This window comes from Excalfactoria chinensis, chromosome Z, assembly GCF_039878825.1.
Source record: "Excalfactoria chinensis isolate bCotChi1 chromosome Z, bCotChi1.hap2, whole genome shotgun sequence".
NCBI lineage: Eukaryota > Metazoa > Chordata > Aves > Galliformes > Phasianidae > Excalfactoria > Excalfactoria chinensis.
Window position 1 is genome coordinate 73,695,381 of NC_092857.1, and position 13,152 is coordinate 73,708,532.

Genomic DNA, 13,152 nt, shown 5'->3' on the forward strand with positions numbered 1-13,152 from the left:
GTATGTGAAGCTTTTAATGAAGTACATCTGAACCCCTGAAAGGCTTAGATGGGTGATGACAGGGAGCTCTCTATAGAACTTCTGTGACTGTTTTCAAATGTAATTTTTCCAAACAGGCTTGGATCAAATTGAGAGTGTTAACAGCTCTGGGTATGAAAAATCTACCTCAACATGGCTGCAGTGACTGAATGTGTATGTGGCAGAGTATTCTCTCACTAGCAGTGATTACCATCGGATATAAATCAAACAGTACTGAGGTTGACATGTTCTGGTGGTAGTGCTGGTTGCACTGGCCTGTTAACTTCCTGTAATGTACTGTCCTTTGATCCTTTTTATGATGCTTTTCTCACAGTCGGACAAGAATAACCCCTAGTTACTTTTAAATAAAATTCAGATTTATACTGTCTTTGCTTGGCTAAGCAACATTGTACATTCCTTCCTGTAAGAAACTGTAACCCATTTTGAGCATCCTCTGTCCTCATGATGGCATTTCCCCCTGGCCTTTTGCTTCTGGTCTTTGAGGTCCTTTCAACCCAAGCCATTCATTCAGTGATTCCATGAAACTATGGTTCTGTTTCAGTTCTCCTGTTAGTCTGTTCACTGTCACAAAGGCTTGTCTTTGCTTGCAACGGGATGTACCATGATATGACATGAATATTTACATGGAATATATTGCTTTGTGACACTATACCTTAAAACATTTGCTAATAAAGGACAATACAAGTTTCTTCCCTGCTACTTTAATACCATTAGCTATGGTTTATGAACTGTTTACTGCAACATTAGGCCCATGAAAGGTGGATTCTGCAGTCATAGTAGCTGGTTTCAGTAAACCCACTCTTCCATCATATCAGCAATTGCCTACTTTAAATTTTCTGTCTGTAAAGGCTTGGAGAGCACAGAGTAGTGCTGTAATGTCATAAAGGTTGTGCTGATTCCATACTTATTCTGTATTTGCTGTTCTCCATTATGACATTTACATGGGCAATGTGGAGATGGGTAAAAGTTGCAGGTGTACACAATAGAATTGCTTTAGATGATTCTTTCCTCAAGAAGAAGATATACTTCACTGCAAGCAGTCCATGCAGAAATGGTGCATGCAGCGAAGAGCCACTGAAGTTTCATAGATGAACCAAGTCTATGGGAAAAAAATAAGTAAAATAAGTAGTTCTCTTGCCAAGTAACCTTTCTGGTAGGAAAACAGCTACTTTTATTCTCCTATCTCTGTATTGTGTTCATTAGGAAAAAAGTGAAAAATATTTTTTTAACATGATCAAAGATATTTATTGAAGTTTATTGAAATAAGCTTACCTTCCTGACTATTTCTATGCTTTCTTTGGGAGGATGTAAGCTGGACTTGTGTATGTTGGGTATCCTGTTCTACATTGCTCACTGCAGTATTGCAAACAGCCGTGCCTGCAGGCATTTTGGAGGTAGTCAGATGATAAGCATATCAAGATGCAAAGGTCCTTGTCTTTTACCCTGACAGTTGGGACCTGTGGAGTTTTAAATCATGTGTCTAATGCAGCTGCAAAGCATCTGACTTCAATCTTTCTTCAGTCTCCATGGGGTGTTTGCTGTCTTCTGTCATACCTGCCTATTGTAGATCGAAATGGATGGAGCTTCATGGGGCCAACAGAGCTGGGCAAAAGAGTTTGCACGCTGGAAGAGCCGTCCGACCTTTATTACATGCGTTAACTGGGGAGTATGAGCAATAAGGCAGGAAAAAGAGGGGTGTTGCAACTCCCAGTTCTGCCACTTGGTGACAGCATTGACTACGAGTTCACAGCGTGGCACCGCTGAGGCTGGTCTGAGCTCTTCGGCCTCGTTAAACATCAGTCGTGTAAAAGATTGATAGCAATGCAAATGTATTTATAACCGCTAGAGATAGTCACCTTCCACCCCAATTAGCCTTTGAATTGATTTAGTGAGGAAAAAAAAACCACCATCTATTATAGAATAAAAGTCTTAGAGATTAGTGTTTCATTATTTCACTACATTTGAAACATCTGTAGGTAAAAGGGCCTTACAGGCATCAATAAGCTTTAACATGATAAAGTGCTTTTAGCCGACATCAAAAGCAAATTACATGTTGACAATTTGTTTGCTGAGCAAAATGTAACTACAGGTATGATGGATTACGCTGGGCCTCTGTAGTATTTACAGTATTGAGTTTGTAGCTTATTTTCTTCCTGTTATTTTATTTGCAGAAGGAATTAATTCATAAGTTGTTACATATGGTAAAATCATTAATTAAAATTTTATTGTTATTATTATTCTATTATTTTTTGCAAAGAAGAAGAAATCAATTACGTTTGAAGATTTATTCGTGTTTTGATTTTATCTCATTTCTGTTCTTCCTAAGCCCATTCTGCTGAAAAGTGCCTGGAATGTGGAGGGGTGGTAACAGTCCTCACTGCAGAGCCTAGATGTTTTGTGATGTCTGACAAATGCTGCTAGAAGAGGATGTAGGAAAGAAAAGAGTTCTCCAACTTACAGGAAGCAAAGAAGAAATGATTGCAAAGGGCTGGCACTGCTTATGGTTTAAAGACAGACACAATTTAGATACCACTGAGATCCTATTGCAGGTAAGAAATGCTATTTTTATTATTATTATTATTATTATTATTTTTGAAAGACAAAATTTCTCTGGTTCTCTGTATCATGCTGTTTTTGATGCTTTGCACCTGTGATGTAAATTAGCTCTACTGATAAAGGGGTACGATGTGAACAAACAAAAGGCTTTGAGATCAGAATTGGCACTGTAGTCAGCTGATTCCTGATGAAGAGTTTTTTTCCACCTTTTTCTTGTGTAAAATCCGTGCGTCTTTTTGCTTTCTACTTATATAGTCAATCGTGTTTATATAGAGGATGGAGCTTAATGAGGTCTGTGTGGTCACAGAGAGATAAAACACTGTGAGATCAGATGTGGCCCTGTGTTGTGTGCGAGAGCAAGACCTCTGAGCTGCAAGTGTTCTTATTCTCTCCACTGTTCCTCAATCAATCTTTATTCAGTATGTAGCTTATATGGTTAACACCGTTTCAACACAAAAGGTCATTTCAAAATACATTTCTGTCCTTTTTCCTTCTAGGGAAAAGCACAGCATACGATTTCTATGGCAGCACACAAATAACTCACACAAAGTGGCATGCTGGTTGTGGGTCTGAAACCGCAGCTACCACCTTCCATCCCCCACCACAGATTTTGTCTATTTCAAAGTCAATCCTGAAATGTAGCTGAATTTATGCAGAGCCAGTTAAGCAGATGGCAAAATGTTTCGAGAGACCCTAATTAAGATACTGTCTGTTGCAGGAAGTTGTACTTTCACTTTAGATATTGGTATTTACAGTTAGCTTTGCAGTGCTTAACCAGTGAGGGTGGAGACAAAGAAATGATATAATAAGAAAGAAACAAGTCACCCATCTTTGTCAGGCATTTCCCTGAAAGTGCAACAAGGCTGAAATACTTGCTAAATCTGGAGTCTTCTATGAAAAAAAACACAAATGAAATAGTAATAGCTAAAAAGTCACGTGGGTTTCCCTTGATATCCCACTTAATCATTATGAAGCATGCATGGCAATCAATCAAAAATCAGCTCGAAGTGAAATCTCCCGAAGGCAGCCTAGAATTGATGGGGTTTGCCTCTGTGTGTGTGCAGAGGAGCGAGACACACAAGCCTCAAGAAAAAATGTCACCCCTCCAAACTGCAGTATGATGTTGTCTAAAATCGACTATGTCCTGTGCGTCTCCAATTCCAGACATGTAAAGAAAAGCATCATGCATGCCAGCTATATGATTTAAAACTGAATCTGTATGTTCTGCGAACTGTTTCCTTCCGGATATCTCCAGTCCCAAAGAAATAACCAGTTTCATAGAAAGTTTTGTCCATGGAGCTAAAATTGGCGGTGATTTTTAATTTACATAGAAATTATTACAAATATGGTCAGTTAAAGCAGCTTCATTGCTTACAATCGAATTCCATAATTACATTTCCCATGTGGACGGCAGCTATGCTTCCAGAGTTCGAAGGTCACTGGTGGCATCAGATCTAATATTAGATCACACTGAGTATTGTTTCCTTGCTTGAAGATGTGATGGGACCATAGATGTTAAATGTAGATTGCCAATTCTGGCAGAGCATCCAGTTGTCCTTTCCCCCAGGGTCTGCAGTTTCTAGAAGATGTGTTTTTATTTGGTTCATAGAGAATGGTTTGTGTTGTGGTAGGTAACCAGAGAAAGCTTATTTACCATATAAACAAGCCTTTGTGCAAAGATTGTATAAGCCAGGGGGCATGACAATGCAGATAGGACTACCAGAAAAGCAAAGGTAATAACCTGGCCTGGAAGGCTTTTATTTGAGGGCATAGTTTTAAGGCTGGTATTCTGACAGTAGGGAGTAGATTCAGACAAGACACACTATTTCAGTTTTCTCTGAAGATACAGTTTAAACAGATGTTGCAGCAATTTAAAGGTATTAAGTGGGAAGAGAAGGAGAATGTCAATGCCAAACCCACCCCAGTTGACTCTTGTCTTGCTTCCTGACTGACAACCTGATAAATGTTCAGACAACTGAATATGCAGTCTGTGCCCCTCGCACTGCCCAGCTGAAGAAAATAAGTGGGATGGAGCTGGGTCTATTGTTGGAAGGCACTGCTAATGCCTTTTGCAATAAGGGCAAGCTGTTAGCAGTTCTCAGAAACATAATACCTCAGTTTGTTGTTGTTGTTGTTGTTGTTTTTATCTGAGAAACCATTGCTAATATCTCCTTTAATTGTTGCCTGATTTCCAAGAGAATGAAAGGTGTTACATCTCATAGCATTTCACATGTGTTGGTAAATGTTAATTACATCTAGTTAAAGCAGTGCTAGGACTGGAAATTTGTTGTCCTAAGATCAGCCTGGTTGCAAAAGTGGTTTTCAGGAGATGGAAATATCTGGTAGAGCCCATTTGAGGGAACGTGTTTTAAAATGTATAAATGAGACCCCAAATAAGATCTCCTATAACCAAAACTCCGAGGGAGAGAGAAGTGCCATGAAGCATGAAAGCCATGAGTTCTTCAAAGATTTCTCCCCTTCTCAACAGCTGAGAGTGGAATGACGGATGTGCTGTATTTTACTGGAGCAAGATGTTCGAGCATCTTGGATTCGACTTAAAAATGCATTGGTGCTTTCTATGTTACAGGATGTAATGAAACGAAGCAACACTCCTATCACCAGAATGCTACAGGTTTCTGAGGGGCATGCAGAAGAAATGCGGTAGTGAATTGAGTGAAGGAAGAATATGCAGCATGTGAACTAAAGAACAGTAAAGAAAAACAAAAAACAAAAAACAAGACAACGAAAGCATAAATGGCATAAGTCCTAGGTGATAAACTGAGGCTATGTTTAACCTTTATGGAGACTTACTCATCTTCTGTATGACTGTACAGCAAAGTCCTAAAACATGAACAGTGTCGATAAGTACTTTGTGCATTGTTTTCTGATCCTGTCAATTAGAATCTTGCATATTCCATGGATCTGTTGTCTCGATTCACTCCTGGTTTTGAACTTTTTCAGTTCACATGCTTCCTTACTTTATGAGTTCCAAACTCCTGATGAATGGCTTGTAACCTTTCAAGCATCCCTTTGAAGTACCCGCTGAAACAGAGGTGAGAAAACTTACCTCCATTGTTCTACAGTGTGTTTTCAAGTCTCATTTAGGTAAAGAATAGTGTCTATCTGACATACTTCAGTGATATTAATACTTTGATACTGGTTTATAAACAGCAGGAATTCACATTACCTGAGCCATCACCAGGACTGGAACATTCATTGGTGTTTCCAGAAGATAATATACAAAATCACTACAGTGATAAAAGAAGGTGAAAATAAATAATGAGCACTTAAATAATAAGTTAGATACCAGGCTGAATTGGAGAGTGATGCCTTCTGACTACAGGAGAAATTCTGTGGGCCAAAGGAGGGTGTCTGATCCCTAGTGGTGTACGTTTTGGACTTTAGCACTGTTATTTGAGTTCCCACATGTATGTTCTTAGGCCATGTATAGTATGATACGTATCAGACTTTAATCTAAAATACAAAGCAGGAGATCCATCTGTTCACTTCTAGAGATGTAAGAAACAAGTTTGGGAACTGCAGCTTCTTTGTGTTTTTCAAGTGTTGCAGACAACCATCATAAAACATGAATAAAGCACAATGTGACATTCGTGCAATGTTATACGTCACATAATTGTATGATGTTTAAGGATTAGGAAGCCGTGCAGATGACACATGCTGCATCATTCTGAAAGTATTATCTGCTATTAAAAGCACTGTTGACACCATTTTACAGATAGGAAACCAAAGCTGTGAGAGATTAAGTCTCTCTGTTAGATATGTGAGATAGGCAGAACTGGGTATATGCTTCTTGTGTCCAGAGCCTCCACCAGTATTTCTTCCTCAACATAGGTAATAGGTAATTTGTGGTTCTGTGGTACTCTTATTAGACATTAACTGTTGCAACGGCATGTTGTAAGTACACTGTGAAATGCTTTTTCTGGAAGAAAGTGTTTTGTTTTTTGTTCTTAGCATTATTACTGTAAGAAATCCTTATGAGAGCCACGCTACTTTGGATCCCTGATTAATTTTCCTGTCACACCTCCTATGTCTGACAACCTACAAGCTACTTAGGCATTGCTAACTTGGGTGAAGTGCAGTTAGCAATGAGTTAATCATTTATTTATTTTTTTGGTTTTCTTTTGTTTTGAACTGACAGTTCCAATTTGTGGGAATATAGAATTTGTTTCCATGGTAACTTTTAGGCTTCAAGGCTTGTGGGGAAAAAAAGACCGGTAAGTGTATGATCTAGATTATAGCTGCTGAATTTTACTGCATTTAAAATGCGGTTGAATTGGAACAATTTAGAGTAGTGAGATTTGGATGGTCTGACTAAAATATTTTGCATACATCTTTCTTATGCTGACATACAAAGAATTCCAATGAAAAACTTAGGCCAGACAGTTTTCTTACTAAGTGAACTTTTTATGCAATAGCTGCATTTGTGAACTAAAATGATACTTCTGTGCTGCTGAAATAGCACAGTCACTTGAGTTTGGGAGCACTGAACACTTCTCATTGGTAAATGTTGAATTTAAAGGCCTAACTAAATTCCCTGTATTTGTTGTTTGTTATATATACATTACATATTTATACAAGGTGTTTACCTCCTTATTTCCACACCAGCTGTCAAGAGTACCAGAAAAGCATAAACATTCTTATGTTATTAGACCTCAAGGTGAGAAACAATGATAATGAAGCTCTTAAAATTTGAAAATAGTGCTGCGTTTTTCACCCACAGTCTTATGATTTTAATATTATCGAATCCACATGTGAGCGTGTTTTCGATACAGCTTCGAACTGTGGACTGTATAACGTATGGTTACTATGTCCTTAAACTACGTTTTCTTTCATTGGTAATACAAGAGAAGCTAGCGATCTTCAAGGTCACAATCAGTTCAGCTGTTCTACAAGGCAGGCCTCTGTTCAACACATGAAATATCTTGTGTTTATAGTGATCTCATGTGAAATTCTTATGAGCAATTCTGAGAGCTGACAGAGGTCTGTAGTCCAAAAAGCTAAGGAGCGTGTGGCATCTCTTAAATATTGGGTATTTTTAATGACCTTCAATGTAAGAGAGCATCTCAGACCAATCTTGTTTTGAACTATCTCTCAGTATTGCTAGACATGCAGTTGTTATATTATTTAATTATATATATATATAATTGTTTTATAAAGTATAACTGTTCTCTCTTTTTTTTTAAATCATCCTTCAGTTCTTTGAGTAATGGTAGTAAGAGTTGTGTTATTCAGTAAACATTACCGTAGTAAACGTGAGCACTGTAACAAACAGATAAACCCCCTCTCATTCATTTGATATAAGATTTGGAGCTGCGAAATCAGTGACATTTGCATTCATATCAGTGGTATCAATATATTCAGTACATAGCCATCTCTTGCAATGTTTACATTCCACCCTGAGAAAGGACATGGTCTAATCTGAAGGTTCTAAGCTCCATTCTGTTTAAACACTTCTGACAGTCTACCTGATATGCCCTGATGTACATTCATAAAAAAGCCTCACCTGGTAATTCTTATATTTCTAGAGACAGAAGCTTATATATGGGCTGTGTTCTTGTCCAACAGAAAAACAGTAGTCATCCGATAGGAATTCAAAGCTAGAGACAGCTCCTGTCCGGAACAGAAACCAAGGCATATCCATACAGCTTACTGTCTTGGTGCACAGTCATGAATTTTTGAATGTTTAGGTAAAAAGGTACTTCTGAATATTCTATTAAAAGGTAACAGAAGAGATTAGGTAGGGAGTAAAATCTGTCACGCTGTAATACGAAGGGAAATGTAGTAAATCTGTAATAGGCTGGTTTTTGTTCTGTGAAGATCAGAAAAGCTGATGATGATCCTTGTAGAAATTCCTTAGACCCAAGAAACAATTGTTCTTGTAAACATGTGCCTGTGCTTTCCTACTGTTTGAGTAGCTTTTCAAGGTTTGTTGCTTTTAGGTATCATAAACATCAATGTCAATCATCTTTCCCTCAGAAGAGGAAGAAAACTAATGCTTCATGATAGCATAGATTAGCAGTGTGCCAGTCTTCACAGGTTTCTCTGAACCAGACCTCTGTGTTTTTAGGTCTCTTCATGAGCCAGTGCTGTTTCTTTTCTACCCCTCTCATCAATATTTTTTTTTCTCTCCTCAATATAACCTTTTCATTTTACAGTTCATAGAGATAAAAATGCGACCAGAATGAATGAATGGTTAACTGTATGAAATCGTTATTTAGGTGTCGGATTTACTTTCTTTCTATCACTTGCTTAGTGCATGAGCTAAAATACATGTTCAGTTAGGGAAAGGAGGCTGTGACACAGGGTGACTATGGAGACTTCTAACTTAGGCTGACATCAGCGAACAGTATTATTCTATAGTTATGGACAATACTGTTGTATAATTATTTTTGAGGTTGGCGGTTATATATTAACTTATCAAACACAAGAGAAAATCAGAGGCGAGCACCAGTTCTTCAGGTTGTATGCTGTTTTGTTTTTTTTCCATGGTGTTTTTGTGTGTGTGTGTGTGTGTGTGTGTGCTGATGTTACATTTTTATTGATGGATTACTTTTCTGGGAAAAGGGAGGTTTCAAAATAAGTAGTGTATTCTTTCAAATTGAAAAATATGAAATGTGGTAAGAGTTCCTGGGGACATGACTGTGAATAATCAGCACTAGGAGCTTTGCTTGGCTCTAAGATCCAGATTTGCTTCCCTGTAAGAGTCTATTGGTCCTTGGGGCCTAAAAGAAGCAAATGTTGACAGCAGTGCTTAAATCAGCATGGTGTTTTTTACTGTAGGCATTTTTTTGCTTTTCAGAGGCATAATGGCCATGCTATTTTACGTGTGCTTTTATTGTAGTTTAGATTTTCTAGGTGAATAGGACTACAAGCAATCAACTGATACAGCATTCTTTCAATAAATTATGTACGCAAGTTGGAATCTGTATGAAAGACTGCGAAATAAACCCCCTTGTTTAGCAGAACACTTGCTCCCAGTAAACACCTTCTTGCTGTTGTATGACAAATAATAATGGTTTGTGTTGTCCAAGCCTTTCATTCTAGTAAATGGCACAAAATACACAAAACACTGTTTTGATTTTTACATCCTGCGTCCAAATGAGTGATATATGAAGCTTTTTGTTTGGGCCCCAAAGTGTCTTGGGTTGTGGGTAGAAGATGTTGTACTTGTTCTGCTGAAGGGATTATTCTGCTTGCTTGTTTTCTTGTCAGAATCCATGAAACAACTGGCATAGCTGCAGTATTTGGTTCCCTGTTTGATCACTAGACAGTATATTTGAGTGTGTGCTGCTAAAGCATTTAATACTGTCTATTACAAGGAGATATTTTGCTTAGTCTGTTGCTTTACACTGTTCTCTTCTTTCTCGATTTTCCCCCAGTCAGGAAAAAATCAAAACTACATTTTACTCATTCCCCCCCTCCTAAAATATTAACCATATCAGTGTCTTGAAATGTCTGGATCTGCACGCTCCATTCTTAGTGTTTCTTCTGCTTTATTTCCCAATCAACTCTCAAAGAAATATAATTGTACTGTTATTTGGATGTAGAATAAAGAATTGCCTTGCAAAAGGTACTTCTAACTACGCCATTGTGTTTCCTTGTTGAAATGTTGGACAGCTGGACATTTAACTGCTCGGGATCAGATTGGAATTAATTTCCTTGATTTTCTTTGGTCCCAAAGACAGCAGGAGCTGGCCTTCTTGAATGGCACTTGGCCACAGGTTAAAATATCAACCAAACAATCAATCAAACAATCATCCTCCCATTACAGTCTTCCCTGTATTTTATCTACTAATAAATAAATAATGCCTTGTGAATGTCACAGTGTCGTGGAAAATTGCATCCTGAATGACACATGCTGGTATTGTAATGCTGAGAACAACTTCTGTTCTCGACAAACAGATTTTTTTTATCCAAGTATGTATACAAAGTTTGCTGTTTCTAGGATTTAAGACATTAAAAATCAAACTACAGTCTTTGGAACTGAGCTCCATGATAACAGTTTGCATATTAACCTGTTACAGTGAAACTGATATTGCTATGGCTACACTGACTAACCCATATAAGAACATCAGCTTACACTTATGTAGACCACGCTCTGAGTGATGTCAGCTGATGTTTGAATACAGTGAAGAAGACTACAAGCCTTCGTGAGGAAAATGATGAGCCTTCATCCCACAACCACCAGGAGGAGACCCCAACTGCTCACAATGCATGCACAATGGGGAGGGAACGTATGCTAAGGGACTCTCAGAAATACAATATAATATAATACACCTGCTCTATATTAGGCTATAGAGTTTGATTTCAGTGGATACAATGCTTCTGGAAGATGAGAGTGTGAATTCCTCTGAAAATCTCTGAATTTTTGTTTTTCCTGGCTAATCAGAGTTGCATTTTGCAGAAATGTTGACACTGCCTATGAAGTGACATTTCCGATATCTGCTATGCATTGGGAGCCTCGCTGTTAAATGGCTTGTTATCAGAATGCCCTGTTATCTGGCACATAGCTCCCTTAATGTTTTTAGGCTTCCCGTTGATTTATCACTTGTACCATTAATAACATGAATAAAAAAAAGAATTTGGGTATTCTCAGTTGTTTTAGAAGTAGTTAATGAGGTGATGACAAGCTGATAACGAATTGGCAGCGTGTCCAAGCTGAAGAAAACACTTTTTTATTAAAGCTCTTATCATTACCGAGGAAGTAGTGCTGTTGTTTTCTAGGCATTGGTATGGGCCCTTCTAAATTGTAAACTCAGCAAGATGCTTACCAGGAGTAAGAGCATTGACTGCAAATAAAAGGAGATACTAACTTTCCAGGTTAAGAACAACAACAGTAAAAGACAGAAAATAAAGAGCCCAAATCTCTTTACAGCACAGAGTGAGGTTGTCCATGGTGTTAGAAACACCATAACATGTTATTTTGAAGCCCACTTTAGACTTAAGGTGCTGTTCATTCAGATGACTGAAATCTTTCTCAGTTACAGACATAACTGTTTTATTCTGTTTAGGGATGTCATCTTCTAGATGAACATGCTTCTCCCATTGTTAGGATAGCATTGTGAAAGTCTCATTTACTTAAAATCATAAAATCATGGAATTATTAAGGTTGGAAAAGACCCCTGGAATCATCTAGTCCAACCATCCACCTACCACCAAAACTACCCACTAAACCATATCACTAGGTACTACATCTACCCTGTACTTTTTAAGTACACCTGCAGCGATGGTGGCTCCACTGCTTCCCTGGGAAACCAATTCCAATGCTTAACTGTTCTTTTGGAGAATACATTTTTCCTTAATATTCAAACTGAACCTCCACTGGCACAACTTGAGGCCATTCCCTCTAGTCCTATTGCTAGTTTCATGGGAGAAGAGGCTGACCCCTTCCTCACCACAGCCTCCTTTTAAGGAGTTGTAGAGGTTGATAAGCTCTCCCTTGGGCCTCCTTTTCTCCAGACTAGACAATTCCAGTTCTCTCAGCTGCTCCTCATAAGACCTGTATTCCAGACCTCCTGCCATCTTTGTTGCCCTTCTCTGGACATGCTCTTTCTTCTAGAGAGATGCCCAAAACTGAGCACAGTAATCAAGTTGTGGCCTCATTACAGCTGAGCGATGGAGGGGGAGGATCATCTCCATGTTCCTGCTGGCTATACTGTTTTTGATTCAAGCCAGGATGTTGTCGCTCTTCTTAGCCATCTGGACACACTACTGCCTCATGATCAGCTGCTTATTGACCAACACCCCCAGATCCATTTCTTTCACACAATCTTCCAACCACTCTGTCCCACTCTCCCTGTCTGTTGCACTGCCGGGAGTTGTTGTGACCAGAATGCAGGACCTGACACTTGGTCTTGCTCAACTTCATCCCTTTGTCCTCAGCCCATAAGTCCAGCTCTCCGCGTCCCTCTGAAGACTCCTCCTACCCCCAGGAAGATCAGCACTTCCCCTCAACTTGATGTCAGCTGTAAAGAAGGCACTGAGAACCTCATTCCCTGCATGAAAGAGAACAGGCCCTAAACATGGAGCCCCATGGAACTCTGCTGTTGACTGGCTGCCAGCTTGATGTAACCCCATTAGCTCTAATTCTTGCAGCCCAACCCATCATCCAATTGCTCACTCGCTGCATTATGTATGAGCAGCTAACACATCCCTAAATGAAATATCCAGCAGATTAGAGGGGCATTAGAGAAAAAAAAATATAAAAAAATTAAAAAATTAAAGCAAGCACTGTTTTTACTGTTTTTTTGTGTGCTTGTTTATGTATCATAGTGTATAACGAGATTATATATATCCCGCTCACATGTATGAATGTAAGTGCTTTTCAGTGCTAGAGCTTATAATACAGCATTTTGCCCATAAATTGTTGTTCTTTATTTTCTCACTAATTTTAATGTAGGAGTGTTTGATTTAAATCTTATCAGTTTTTTTTTTTTTCAAATAGAGTTTGTTTTTTCCTATGTTACTCATCTATTCTAGGAACCTCTTTCAGATCATCAAAGCGTATTTGTTATTTTATTTTTTTTCCAATTGCAT

The 13,152-nt window shown here is 38.5% G+C and overlaps 1 long non-coding RNA gene across 2 annotated transcripts in view; it reads left to right on the forward strand.

The window, feature by feature from the left end:
* Positions 1-2,406: 2,406 nt before the first annotated feature.
* The window catches only part of LOC140264481 (uncharacterized), a 44,311-nt gene continuing 33,565 nt past the window's right edge, over positions 2,407-13,152 (forward strand). For both annotated transcript variants that reach the window (XR_011906052.1, XR_011906053.1), the window contains exon 1: positions 2,407-2,588. This is a non-coding gene — a long non-coding RNA (uncharacterized lncRNA). The remainder of the gene's footprint in view (positions 2,589-13,152) is intronic.